This window comes from Ascaphus truei, chromosome 16 (assembly GCF_040206685.1).
Source record: "Ascaphus truei isolate aAscTru1 chromosome 16, aAscTru1.hap1, whole genome shotgun sequence".
Taxonomy (NCBI): Eukaryota; Metazoa; Chordata; class Amphibia; order Anura; family Ascaphidae; genus Ascaphus; species Ascaphus truei.
Window position 1 is genome coordinate 1,608,235 of NC_134498.1, and position 12,902 is coordinate 1,621,136.

The window sequence follows — 12,902 nt, forward strand, 5'->3', positions numbered from 1 at the left end:
AGATGAGGGTTAATACAGATAAATGTAAGGTTATGAATTTGGGAAGGAAGAATAAACAGGCGACATACAAATTAAATGGGGATACATTGGGGAAATCCTTGATGGAGAAGGATTTAGGAGTGCTTGTAAACAGCAGGCTTAGCAATAGTGCCCAAAGTCATGCAGTAGCTGCAAAGGCAAACAAGATCTTATCTTGCATTAAACGGCAAAGGATGGAAGGGAAGTAAACATAATTATGCCCTGTAACAGGGGACTTATCCATGTTCAGTAATGTTTCTTTAATCTAGCAGTGTGGTAGTTAATTACTAAACACCACCTGCCTGATTAGATTGTTTACAAAAAGCCTGCCTTTGAGACAGGAAGTGACTGACTCCTTAGCTCTGACTGAGAGCTGACCTTTGGAGACACCACAATGTATTGAGTTCTGCCAGCCACACAGCAGAGCTGATTGCAAGACACCCAATAAGACTTCTAAACCTGGATGCTGATAATTTTCTGTGCACGCACAGGTGCGGTTCCAGGAGAGCAGAGAAGCTTACTCTACAGCTGATAAACAGATAAGACTTTCATTATTAAGAGACTGCATATATCTGCATATTTCATGCTATGTGTTTGGGATGGGAGAAATGCTTAACTAATGGAGATGTGAACTAATTGCAAGGATTTCACTAGAAATACTCCCAAGTGAATGGAAGCTTTGTTCCCCCCTGTGTTTGGATAATTTCCTGATGAAAAGGAAAAGGCACAATAAAGCCTATTATAATTTCACATTATAACGACTCCAATTGTGTACCTCTGTGAACGTCCGTCTACATGCCCCTTTACAAAGCATTAGTTAGACCACACCTTGAATATGGAGTACAATTTTGGGCACCACTCATTAGAAATGACATTATGGAACTAGAGAGAGTGCAGAGAAAAGCCACCAAATTAATAAAGGGGATGGACAATTTAACTTATGAGGAGAGGCTAGCTAAATTAGATTTTTTACATTAGAAAAGAGGCGTCATCAGATATTGGTCCAATTACTTGGTCGGACCATGCACCTATCATTTTAACCCTCACCATCCCATTTGTGAATTCAAATTCCTATAACTGGAGATTAAACGACTCCCTATTGAACTTTCCTGAGATAGAGAGAGAGATCAAAACAGCACTCAAGGACTATTTATTTTTTCTTTAACTCGGGATCGGTCACATCTCCGGCGATCTTGTGGGAAGCCCATAAGGCTGCAATCAGAGGTAAATTTATCTCCATCGCATCCCATAGAAAAAAGGTTAAACTATAACTGCTCAAAGATTTTATAGACAAAATTATTAAGTTAGAGCAACAACATAAAACTAACCGATCAAAGAAAATGTATAAAACTTTGACTACTGCTAGAACTGAATTAAAACAGGTCCAGTTGGAGGACGTAGAAAAATCCCTCAAATGGACTAGCCAACAGTATTATGACCAAGGCAACAAGGCGATAGACTCTGGCTAGCAAATTGAGAGGGGTACAGAAAAGGTCTCAAATTACAGCGATCAAAAATAGGTCTGGAGAGATACTGTAAAATGATAAGAAAATAGCAGAAGAGTTCACTAAATTTTATACCAAACTGTATAACTTAAGAACCTAATACTGGATTTGGTCATATCTGTCACGGTTCTGATCGCCACAAACCAGGACCGGACCGCGGGGCTGAGGTGGGTTATATAATCACCGACCTGAGACCACGTAGTCGGATCCGTATTGCGCAGTTCGTAGTTGTACATAGCAGGGTTGGGATTGGAGAGGGCAGCGTAGTCGGTGGACGAGCCAGAGTAAGGATTGAAGACACCAGGGTAAACGTTATCCAGGCAGAGGTTCGGCAACAGGTAGTCAAGTAGATCCCGCTTCCGCGTAATAGCTGCAGGGTGGGAGCGGGTTCTGTGCGAATGGCATCCGCGGCCCATGATACCGGTCTCAGCAAGAGAAGGTTGACCGTAGTGGGCACACCACCAGGCAGCACTGATAAACCAATGCTTCAGCGCAGCAGTCCAGAACGGGCCTCTGCTAGGAGAGAGAGAGCAGAAGACCTCAGGACTCGGAAGGCAGGCCTCTGCTATGGGAAAGGCAGCAGGCCTCTACGAACGTGGGGCTGAAGGATAGATTGGGAAACAAATGCTTCAGCACAGGAACCAGGACAGGAACCGGGAACTAGGAACAGGAACTAGGAACATGGAACAGGAACTAGGAACATGGAACAGGAACATAAAAACAGGAACAAGGCGGCCAAACAGGTAGCTTGTGGCAAACACAGTACATCATATGACTAAGGACTATGCTCAGCAGAGAAGCATTGTGGGGAATGCAGTATTTAAAGGTCAGCGAACCAATAGCAGAAGGGGCGTGTGACAGCATTGCTCTATTTACTGAACCCAGGCTGGGGCTGCAGTCATAGCTTGCACAGCTGCTGTAGACAAAAGGGGGAGTGTTCCAGAACTGCACAGGTCTGTAAGGCAAGGTAAGCAGTAAACTGAGGTGTGGATTCCTTACAATATGAAACAATGTAGAAGTAATAATAAATATTCAAGTCCTGGAACATTTGGGTAACAGTGATCATAACATGGTCTCATTTGAAATAAATGATCAAAAAATAGATTTCTTGGGTTCAACAAAGACCTTAAACTTTAGAAAGGCAGATTTTAATAAACTGAGGTCTTATCTAGTAGTAATACAATGGGATGATGTTTTTGCAGGGAAAAATGTAGAAGATAAATGGGCAGTCTTTAAAACATTGTCGAAAAGCCCACTCATCAGTGTATACCCTTGGGTAATAAGTATAAAAGAAATAAGTCAAAACCAATGTGGCTAAATAAACAGGTAGGGGAGGAAATGGACAAGAAGAGGAAGGCGTTTAGATTCTTTAAGTCAGAAGAGACGGAGACATCGTATCAGAATTATAAGGAATGTAACAAAAATTGCAAAAGGGCAATCAAATTAGCAAAAATGGATAATGAAAAAAGGATTGCAATAGAAAGTAAGATCAATCCTAAAAAGTTCTTTAAGTACCTTAATAACAAAAAAATGAGAAAAGAAAATATACAGTAGGACCCTTTCAGTGTGAGATGGGTAGACAGATCATTGGAGATAAGGAAAAAGCTGAGGTATTAAACAAATTCTTTGCCTCTGTGTTTACCTGGGAAGAATCAAGTTCAATAGTAGTGTCGCAGAAGGAAGCCACTACCTCCATATTAATGAACAATTGGTTAACTGAGGAAGAAGTTCATAAGCGACTTGAAAAAATTAAAGTAAATAAGGCACCTGGCCCCAATGGCATACATCCAAGAGTTCTCAAAGAGTTAAGCTCACTAATAGCCAAACCATTATTTTTAATATTCAAGGACTCCTTTTCCACAGGCTCAGTACCACAAGATTGGCCTAAAGCAGGTGTGGTGCCTACATTTAAAAAGGGAGCTAGATCACAACCGGGAAATTATAGACCTGTAAGCCTGACTTCAATTGTATGGTGTAACATAAAATATTATTGACATATATAATAAATGGGTGAGTAATGTGCGAACATCAAATACAATAATAACGAGCAGTTTCGGGATTATTTTACCCAACGCCTCCGGAGACCAGAATAGGTGTCCTTGCAGGAGTGATGCTGCTGTCCTCGATATTGCAGGATCCTATTGAAATTGGTGCACAACCTCTGCTGTTCCTTGCTCCCCTAAGCACAGGTAGGCTGGGAGATGCTGATTCCTGCAGTGCTTCAGCAGGGCAGTCTTTGGCATCAGCTGGGCGCCAGCACTCTCCTCCGTGTGAAGCGCTTCCTGGATCGTGACGTCACCACGGGGATTTCGGCGCCGCTCACAAACAGTCAAAGTCGCGCACTGGGGTGCTAGTATGAGGCTAGAACACTAGTAAACCTTGTCCTACGTGATTCAAAACGGATCGTTTCTTCATCAGGGACTAATAATGAGTGGATTCAGATAGAAGCTATATATCCCGCGATCGTGCCTCATTGGCTAAGCCCTTAGTTCTATTGTCCAATAGGGAACCAACGGGGGCGGGGTTAGAGTCCCGAAAACATACGTCACTAGCTATGATTAACAAATTCAAAAAACTTTGAACAAACTTTATTAACAAAAACACTGTTAACCAAGACGCAGTTGATGGGCTAAAACAAAGAAAAAAGTGTTAAAAACATGATAAATACACACAAAATCAATAATATCATTGCCCTATGGACCTAAATAATAGGTAGTGAAATTTAGGATATATAAGAAGCATAAAAGTGTTAGGAAGGTTCTGAACATATTGAGCAGCAGAATAAAATGAAATTAAAATGGTTAAAATGATTACAATGTATTACAACAATTACAACAAGCTCTTTTAGGGAACCCCTGAGCCCCCACAATATATATATATATATATATATATATATATATATATATATATATATATGTATATAAGTGTCAAAAAGAAGTGCTATGGAGCGTGGCATACTGCTGTGGCCAGCTTCATTGCTGCATTTGCCCGTCTTGTCCCACGGCTGTTTTCGGACTGGCGCCGAATTTGGCCGCGCGCCAGCCCATCTTCCCCGCATCTTCCCCTCCCCCTTCCCTTCCCCTCGTGACCCCCTGGCTGTTCCGCTCCGCTCCACGCGCTGGATTGCTCGCATACCCCCTTACCTTCAGCCTCCTTTCGGGATGCCTGGCGTCTTCGGGGATGCCTGGCGTCTTCGGGGATGCCTGGCGCACGTGACCGGCACCCGGCTGTCACACAGCACGCTGCGAAAAAAAAAAATTGCCGCGTCTGCCCCCACATCGCGGGTGGCGGCCGCTGAAGACTCAGCTCGGCCGCCACTGTATGTATACAACAGACGACAGAGAAGCCCAATGCTACATCCAACATGACAAAAATACACAGTGAAATACTTATATATTCTCTTGAAAAAGGGTCATTTAGTTTAACCCTTTGGCCAAAGCATTGTAAGCTTGCGAGTCACGACAAGGCAGACCCTGTTCGCAAGTCCTAACACTACCAGATAAAATACTAATATACCTCTATTAGGATTAAAATTCTTATTAATCTCTATTAGGAGGGAGAAAGACCACATTGAATATATATCCAGTAAAATGAAAGGACCTACTAACTTGGGAGGTGGGGAGGGGCGGGCTTAAAACCTGGTAAGGAGTAGCCACTAACATCCTACAGCTGAAATAGCTGAGAATAGGTTAACAAAGCACAAAACCCCAGCATGCTCTTTTAGGGAACCCCTGAGCCCATACAAAAATATATATGTATATCCCCCGTGCTCATGCTGCTTTTGCGCTGCCCGGCACCCACCGTTGTACTGCGGTTGAACTGCAGTTGAGTCGCTGTTGATCTGTTTAATTATAATGGTTCGGATTTAATTGGGGACAATTCTTTGCGTATCCGCCTGGTAGCAGTTATTCATGAATTGTAATGAATTCTTATGTAATGTGCTACAGTAATGTGTCGACTTGCAGGTGTTTAAAAAAACCCACCAGTAGTCCATTGTGAATTGACCTTGGTACTGAAGAAGTTACTGTATCAATTTAGGTGTTTCATAATAAAAACTAAATGCACTGTGTCTTTTTTACATTATTTCTCCCTGCACAATCGCCGGACGGAAGCAATGAGTACACCGTAGTACGTGTGCAAAAGAATTGACTGTACATATGCATTTGTAATATGCTCTGCAATAAATGCAGCAAATGATAAAATGGCCACAGTTGGTTAAATCTATCAATATTTTATCTCAAATTATGACTTTTACAAATTTTCACCTGATGCTCGTGTGTTGAAGTGAGTAAAAAGGAAAAAGTTACTGTAAGTAGCAATCCGTGGTTTTTTTTCGTATTGCCACTGCACACGGAGTTAGTGGAGGGTATTGCTGTGTGGTGCCAGATTTTTTCAGTATCTTTGATCATGGAGACTTCAAAAGGAGAAAGGTCATGTTAAATCCAAATAAGATTCGTCAATCCCAGGCCAGCAATGTAACAGCGCCGGTGCCAGCGCCAGCACCGGCTTACAATAACGGTCCGACGTCAGGGAAAACCTGCTGACCGGCAACCCTTGCTATCTGTCCCCGCTAGGATACCTGCAAAACTTCCAGCTTAAGCCTGATTTCACGTACAGATTCTGCAATCTTGCATGTACCAAAAAGATTTCCAGCTTCATCAGCTGTCAACTACAGGTGTAGCCGGCCCGCTGTCATCTGTCAAGTATGTGTATAATGAAGACTACGGGACTGACAGTGGCTCAACACCACCTGTTTGGCAAAGTCTATATTGAAGGTAAATACAGTATAATTTACTACAGTAACTACCTGTATTACACTACCTGTATTAATACAAAAAGAAGCTGGGGCGCTCCTTGTAAAATGATTGAAATGATCCCTTAATAACTGGGATAAAACTCAAATAGACATCCAACAGAAATAAAATCAATAAAATAAAATGTGAAATACTGGCCACAAATCTTCGCTGCTGCTCTGCCGAAAGAGGATCTCCCAGGATCCTCACACAGTATAAGAACACAATAGGGTGAGCGCAAAAACAAAAAAAAGGGAGAACGTAATTAATACACTCATATATTATGGCATAAAGCCAATCAGTATTAAAATCACAGGGATAGAGGGGATGATGAATAGATAAATAATATAATAAACCACTCACATGGCCATGTGTGAGTGTCAGCCCATCACATAATCCACAGTCTCGTCTGGATGGTCACTCAAACGGTCACTGATAGTAGAGGTGATAACAGCTGTCCTTCGTAGTTCGTCCGGCGTGTATCCCGACTTCTGTGTCCGGAGTCTCTGGCAACGAACGGCTACTTGTCTGTCTACGGTGGCTCACTGTGTCCAAAAGTCCTCCTCAGAACAACGCATTTCGCAAGGTTAGCTTCATCCGACGCCGGACGAACTACGAAGGACAGCGTCTATCACCTACTAGACGAGACTCTGGATTATGTGATGGGCTGACACTCACACATGGCCGTGTGAGTGGTTTATTATATTATTTATTGATTATCTATTCATCATCCCCTCCATCCCTGTGTTTTTAATACTGATTGGCTTTATGTCATATTATATGAGTGTATTAATTACGTTCTTTCTTTTTTTCGTTTTTGCGCTCTATTGTGTTCCACTACCTGTATTACACTACAGTACGTGTATTACTTACACTACCTGCAGTTCAAGCTGCCTTATTTTATTCTTTTTTTTAAATATCAATACATTATGCACAGACAAGTGATTAGTCACTGCAGATCGGTCTGTTCTCCTGTAATCAATCGCTTTGCTCATGGTTATTTAGTTCTATTATTTTATTCACAATTCTAGAAAATGTAGTCCAGCACTATGATTGGCTGAGCAGTTTCTACAGTAGATACTGAACAATTGGTGGACAGCCAGGCGCATGCGTGTATGTCTCATGTTACCTTGTTGAAACGCATAGGCGTATCATCACATCCCCAACCCCCACCCACCTTTCATGCAAAGTCTTACTACAGTAACAAGGCAACGGTAATGCAACCGCTTACCAACACCCCCCCCCCGTCCCCCCGAGCTATTCATTAAAAATCTTGTTGCCTTCTTGAAGGAACCATCATGTAAAATGTTATACGGTACTTACTGTACTGTGGGGCTTATGCAGAGAGCTACTTTAATGAAAGCCGCAACGGCAATAAAGTCGCCACATTATTGCCGTTTATGTTCGCCATATGCAGGATACTCCGTTACCCCTGTGAAAACTTAGGGGCCTATGCAGAGAACTGCGAGAATGGCCATTCGCCAGACTTAAAACTCTCAATGTTTTTGGCGGATTCCCCTCGCAGTATGCAGGAAGGAGCACATATCTGTGAGAGGAATCCGGCAGAGAGATGGCGAGCCCTGGCGAGAAGGGCTCCGCTGGCGAGATCTGTCAGCAGAGAGAGAGATCCGCCTCACTCTGCACAAATTTCGGCGGCAAAAAAAAAATGTGTACATATCAATAGGATTGCTATTGTAGATGTGCAGGGGGTCTCTGGGGATGAACCGCATTGGTTTTATGTCCGGGGACACCCTGCTTCCCAAGATACAGGCCCCGTTATGAGGTGCCGGTATCTCCTATGCATTGAGATAGCCCGATCACGTGACGCGGGACATTTCCATTCATAGGAGATACTGGCACCTCATTAAGGTGCCTATATCTCGGGAAGCAGGGGGTCCCCGGACATAAAACCAACACGGTTCATGTCCAGAGACCCTCTGCACATGTACACTAATAATAAAAATACCGTAATGCTGCTTCATTAACTTACCGGCTATCCGTTAAGGCAATGAAGGGGTTAAGTCACAGTAGCATGTTTATTGGGGACAATGGCCCCCAATAAACATTGCAATACACAGCACAATCACCCTCCCACCCAGTCACCCTCCCACCCAGTCACCCTCCCACCCAGTCACCCTCCCACCCAGTCACTCTCCCACCCAGTCACCCTCCCACCCTGTCACCCGCCCACCCTCCCACCTTCCCACCCAGTCACCCTCCCACCCAGTCACCCGCCCACCTCCCACCCAGTCACCCTCCCACCAAGTCACCCTCTCACCCAGTCACCCTCTCATCCAGTCACCCAGTCACCCTCTCACCCTCTCACCCAGTCACCCAGTCACCCAGTCACCCAGTCACCCAATCACCCAGTCACCCTCTCACCCTCGCACCCAGTCACCCTCCCACCAAGTCACCCTACCACCCAGTCACCCTCCCACCCAGTCTCCCAACCACCTACTCACCTACTCACCCTCCCACCTACTCACCCTCCCACCTAATCACTCTCCCACCTACTCACCCTCCCACCTACTCACCCTGTCACCCCCCCACCCTCTCACCTACTCACCCACTCACCCCCCCACCCTCTCACCCAGTCACCCCCCACCCTCTCACACAGTCACCCTGTCACCCTCTCACCCAGTCACCCTCTTACCCAGTCACCCAGTCACCCAGTCACCCAGTCACCCAATCACCCAGTCACCCTCTCACCCTCTCACCCAGTCACCCTCCCACCAAGTCACCCTCCCATCCAGTCACCCTCCCACCCAGTCTCCCAACCACCTAATCACCTACTCACCCTCCCACCTACTCACCCTCCCACCTAATCACCCTCCCACCTACTCACCCTCCCACCTACTCACCCTGTCACCCCCCACCCTCTCACCTACTCACCCACTCACCCCCCACCCTCTCACCCAGTCACCCCCCAATCTCTCACCCAGTCACCCTCTCACCCTCTCACCCAGTCACCCTCTCACCCAGTCACCCTCCCACCCAGTCACCCTCTCACCCTCCCACCTACTCACCCTCCCATCTACTCACCCTCCCACCTACTCACCCAGTCACCCCCCCACCCTCTCACCTACTCACCCAGTCACCCCCCACCCTCTCACTCCTCCACCCCCCACCCTTTCACCCAGTCACCCACCCACCCTCTCACCCAGTCACCCCCACCCTCTCACCCAGTCACCCCCCCACCTACTCACCCTCCCACCTACTCACCCTCCCACCCACTCACCCCCCACCTACTCACCTACTCACCCCCACACCTACTCACCTACTCACCCCCCCCACCTACTCACCCCCCCACCTACTCACCCTCCCACCTACTCACCTACTCACCTACTCACCCTCCCACCTACTCACCCTCCCACCTACTCACCCTCCCACCTACTCACCTACTCACCTACTCACCCTCCCACCTACTCACCCTCCCACCTACTCACCCTCCCAACCTACTCACCCTCCCACCTACTCACCTACTCACCTTCCCACCTACTCACCCTCCCACCTACTCACCTACTCACCCTCCCACCTACTCACCCTCCCACCTATTCACCTACTCACCATCCCACCTATTCACCCTCCCACCTACTCACCCTCCCACCTACTCACCTACTCACCCTCCCACCAACTCACCCTCCCACTTACTCACCCTCCCACCTACTCACCTACTCACCTACTCACCCTCCCACCTACTCACCTACTCACCTTCCCACCTACTCACCCTCCCACCTACTCACCTACTCACCCTCCCACCTACTCACCCTCCCACCTACTCACCTACTCACCATCCCACCTATTCACCATCCCACCTACTCACCCTCCCACCTACTCACCTACTCACCCTCCCACCAACTCACCCTCCCACCTACTCACCCTCCCACCTACTCACCTACTCACCCTCCCACCTACTCACCTACTCACCCTCCCACCTACTCACCCTCCCACCTACTCACCCTTCCACCTACTCACCTACTCACCCTCCCACCTACTCACCCTCCCACCTACTCACCCTGTCACCCCCCACCCTCTCACCTACTCACCCAGTCACCCCCCCACCCTCTCACCCTGTCACCCTCCCACCCTCTCACCCAGTCACCCTCTCACCCTCTCACCCAGTCACCCTCTCACCCAGTCACCCTCTCACCTACTCACCCAGTCACCCCCCCACCCTCTCACCTTCCCCCCACCTCCCCACCCTCTCACCCAGTCACCCCCTCACCCTCTCACCCATTCACCCCCCCACCCTCTCACCCAGTCACCCCCCCACCTACTCACCCTCCCAGCTACTCATCCAGTCACCCCCCCACACTCTCACCTACTCACCCAGTCACCCCCCCCACCCTCCCACCCTCTCACCCCCCCAACCTCTCACCCCCCACCCTCTCACCTACTTACCCAGTCACCCTCTCACCCAGTCACCCTCTCACCCTCCCACCTACTCACCCAGTCACCCCCCCACCCTCTCACCCCCACCCTCTCACCTACTCATCCAGTCACCCCCCCACCCTCTCACCCAGTCACCCTCTCACCCAGTCACCCTCTCACCCAGTAACCCTCCCACCCAGTCACCCTCCCACCCAGTCACCCTCCCACCCAGTCACCCTCCCACCCAGTCACCCTCCCACCCAGTCACTCTCCCACCCAGTCACCCTCCCACCCTGTCACCCGCCCACCCTCCCACCTTCCCACCCAGTCACCCTCCCACCCAGTCACCCGCCCACCTCCCACCCAGTCACCCTCCCACCAAGCCACCCTCTCACCCAGTCACCCTCTCTTCCAGTCACCCTCTCACCCTCTCACCCTCTCACCCAGTCACCCAGTCACCCAGTCACCCTCATACCCTCTCACCCAGTCACCCTCCCACCAAGTCACCCTCCCACCCAGTCACCCTCCCACCCAGTATCCCAACCACCTACCCACCTACTCACCCTCCCACCTACTCACCCTCCCACCTAATCACCCTCCCACCTACTCACCCTCCCACCTACTCACCCTGTCACCCCCCACCCTCTCACCTACTCACCCACTCACCCCCCCCCACCCTCTCACCCAGTCACCCCCCACCCTCTCACCCAGTCACCCTCTCACCCTCTCACCCAGTCACCCTCTCACCATCTCACCCTCTCACCCAGTCACCCAGTCACCCAGTCACCCAATCACCCAGTCACCCAGTCACCCTCTCACCCAGTCACCCTCCCACCAAGTCACCCTCCCACCCAGTCACCCTCCCACCCAGTCTCCCAACCACCTACTCACCTACTCACCCTCCCACCTACTCACCCTCCCACCTACTCACCCTCCCACCTACTCACCTACTCACCTACTCACCCTCCCACCTACTCACCCTCCCACCTACTCACCCTCCCAACCTACTCACCCTCCCACCTACTCACCTACTCACCTTCCCACCTACTCACCCTCCCACCTACTCACCTACTCACCCTCCCACCTACTCACCCTCCCACCTATTCACCTACTCACCATCCCACCTATTCACCCTCCCACCTACTCACCCTCCCACCTACTCACCTACTCACCCTCCCACCAACTCACCCTCCCACTTACTCACCCTCCCACCTACTCACCTACTCACCTACTCACCCTCCCACCTACTCACCTACTCACCCTCCCACCTACTCACCCTCCCATCCACTCACCCCCCACCTACTCACCTACTCACCCCCCACACCTACTCACCTACTCACCCCCCACCTACTCACCCCCCCACCTACTCACCCTCCCACCTACTCACCCTCCCACCTACTCACCCTCCCACCTACTCACCTACTCACCTACTCACCCTCCCACCTACTCACCCTCCCACCTACTCACCCTCCCACCTACTCACCTACTCACCTTCCCACCTACTCACCCTCCCACCTACTCACCTACTCACCCTCCCACCTACTCACCCTCCCACCTACTCACCTACTCACCATCCCACCTATTCACCATCCCACCTACTCACCCTCCCACCTACTCACCTACTCACCCTCCCACCAACTCACCCTCCCACCTACTCACCCTCCCACCTACTCACCTACTCACCCTCCCACCTACTCACCCTCCCACCTACTCACCCTGTCACCCCCCCACCCTCTCACCTACTCACCCAGTCACCCCCCCACCCTCTCACCCTGTCACCCTCTCACCCAGTCACCCAGTCACCCTCTCACCCAGTCACCCTCCCACCAAGTCACCCTCCCACCCAGTCACCTTCCCACCCAGTCACCCTCCCACCCAGTCACCCGCCCACCTCCCACCCAGTCACCCTCCCACCAAGCCACCCTCTCACCCAGTCACCCTCTCACCCTCTCACCCTCTCACCCTCTCACCCAGTCACCCAGTCACCCAGTCACCCAGTCACCCAGTCACCCTCATACCCTCTCACCCAGTCACCCTCCCATCAAGTCACCCTCCCACCCAGTCACCCTCCCACCCAGTCTCCCAACCACCTACCCACCTACTCACCTCCCACCTACTCACCCTCCCACCTAATCACCCTCCCACCTACTCACCCTCCCACCTACTCACCCTGTCACCCCCCACCCTCTCACCTACTCACCCACTCACCCCCCCC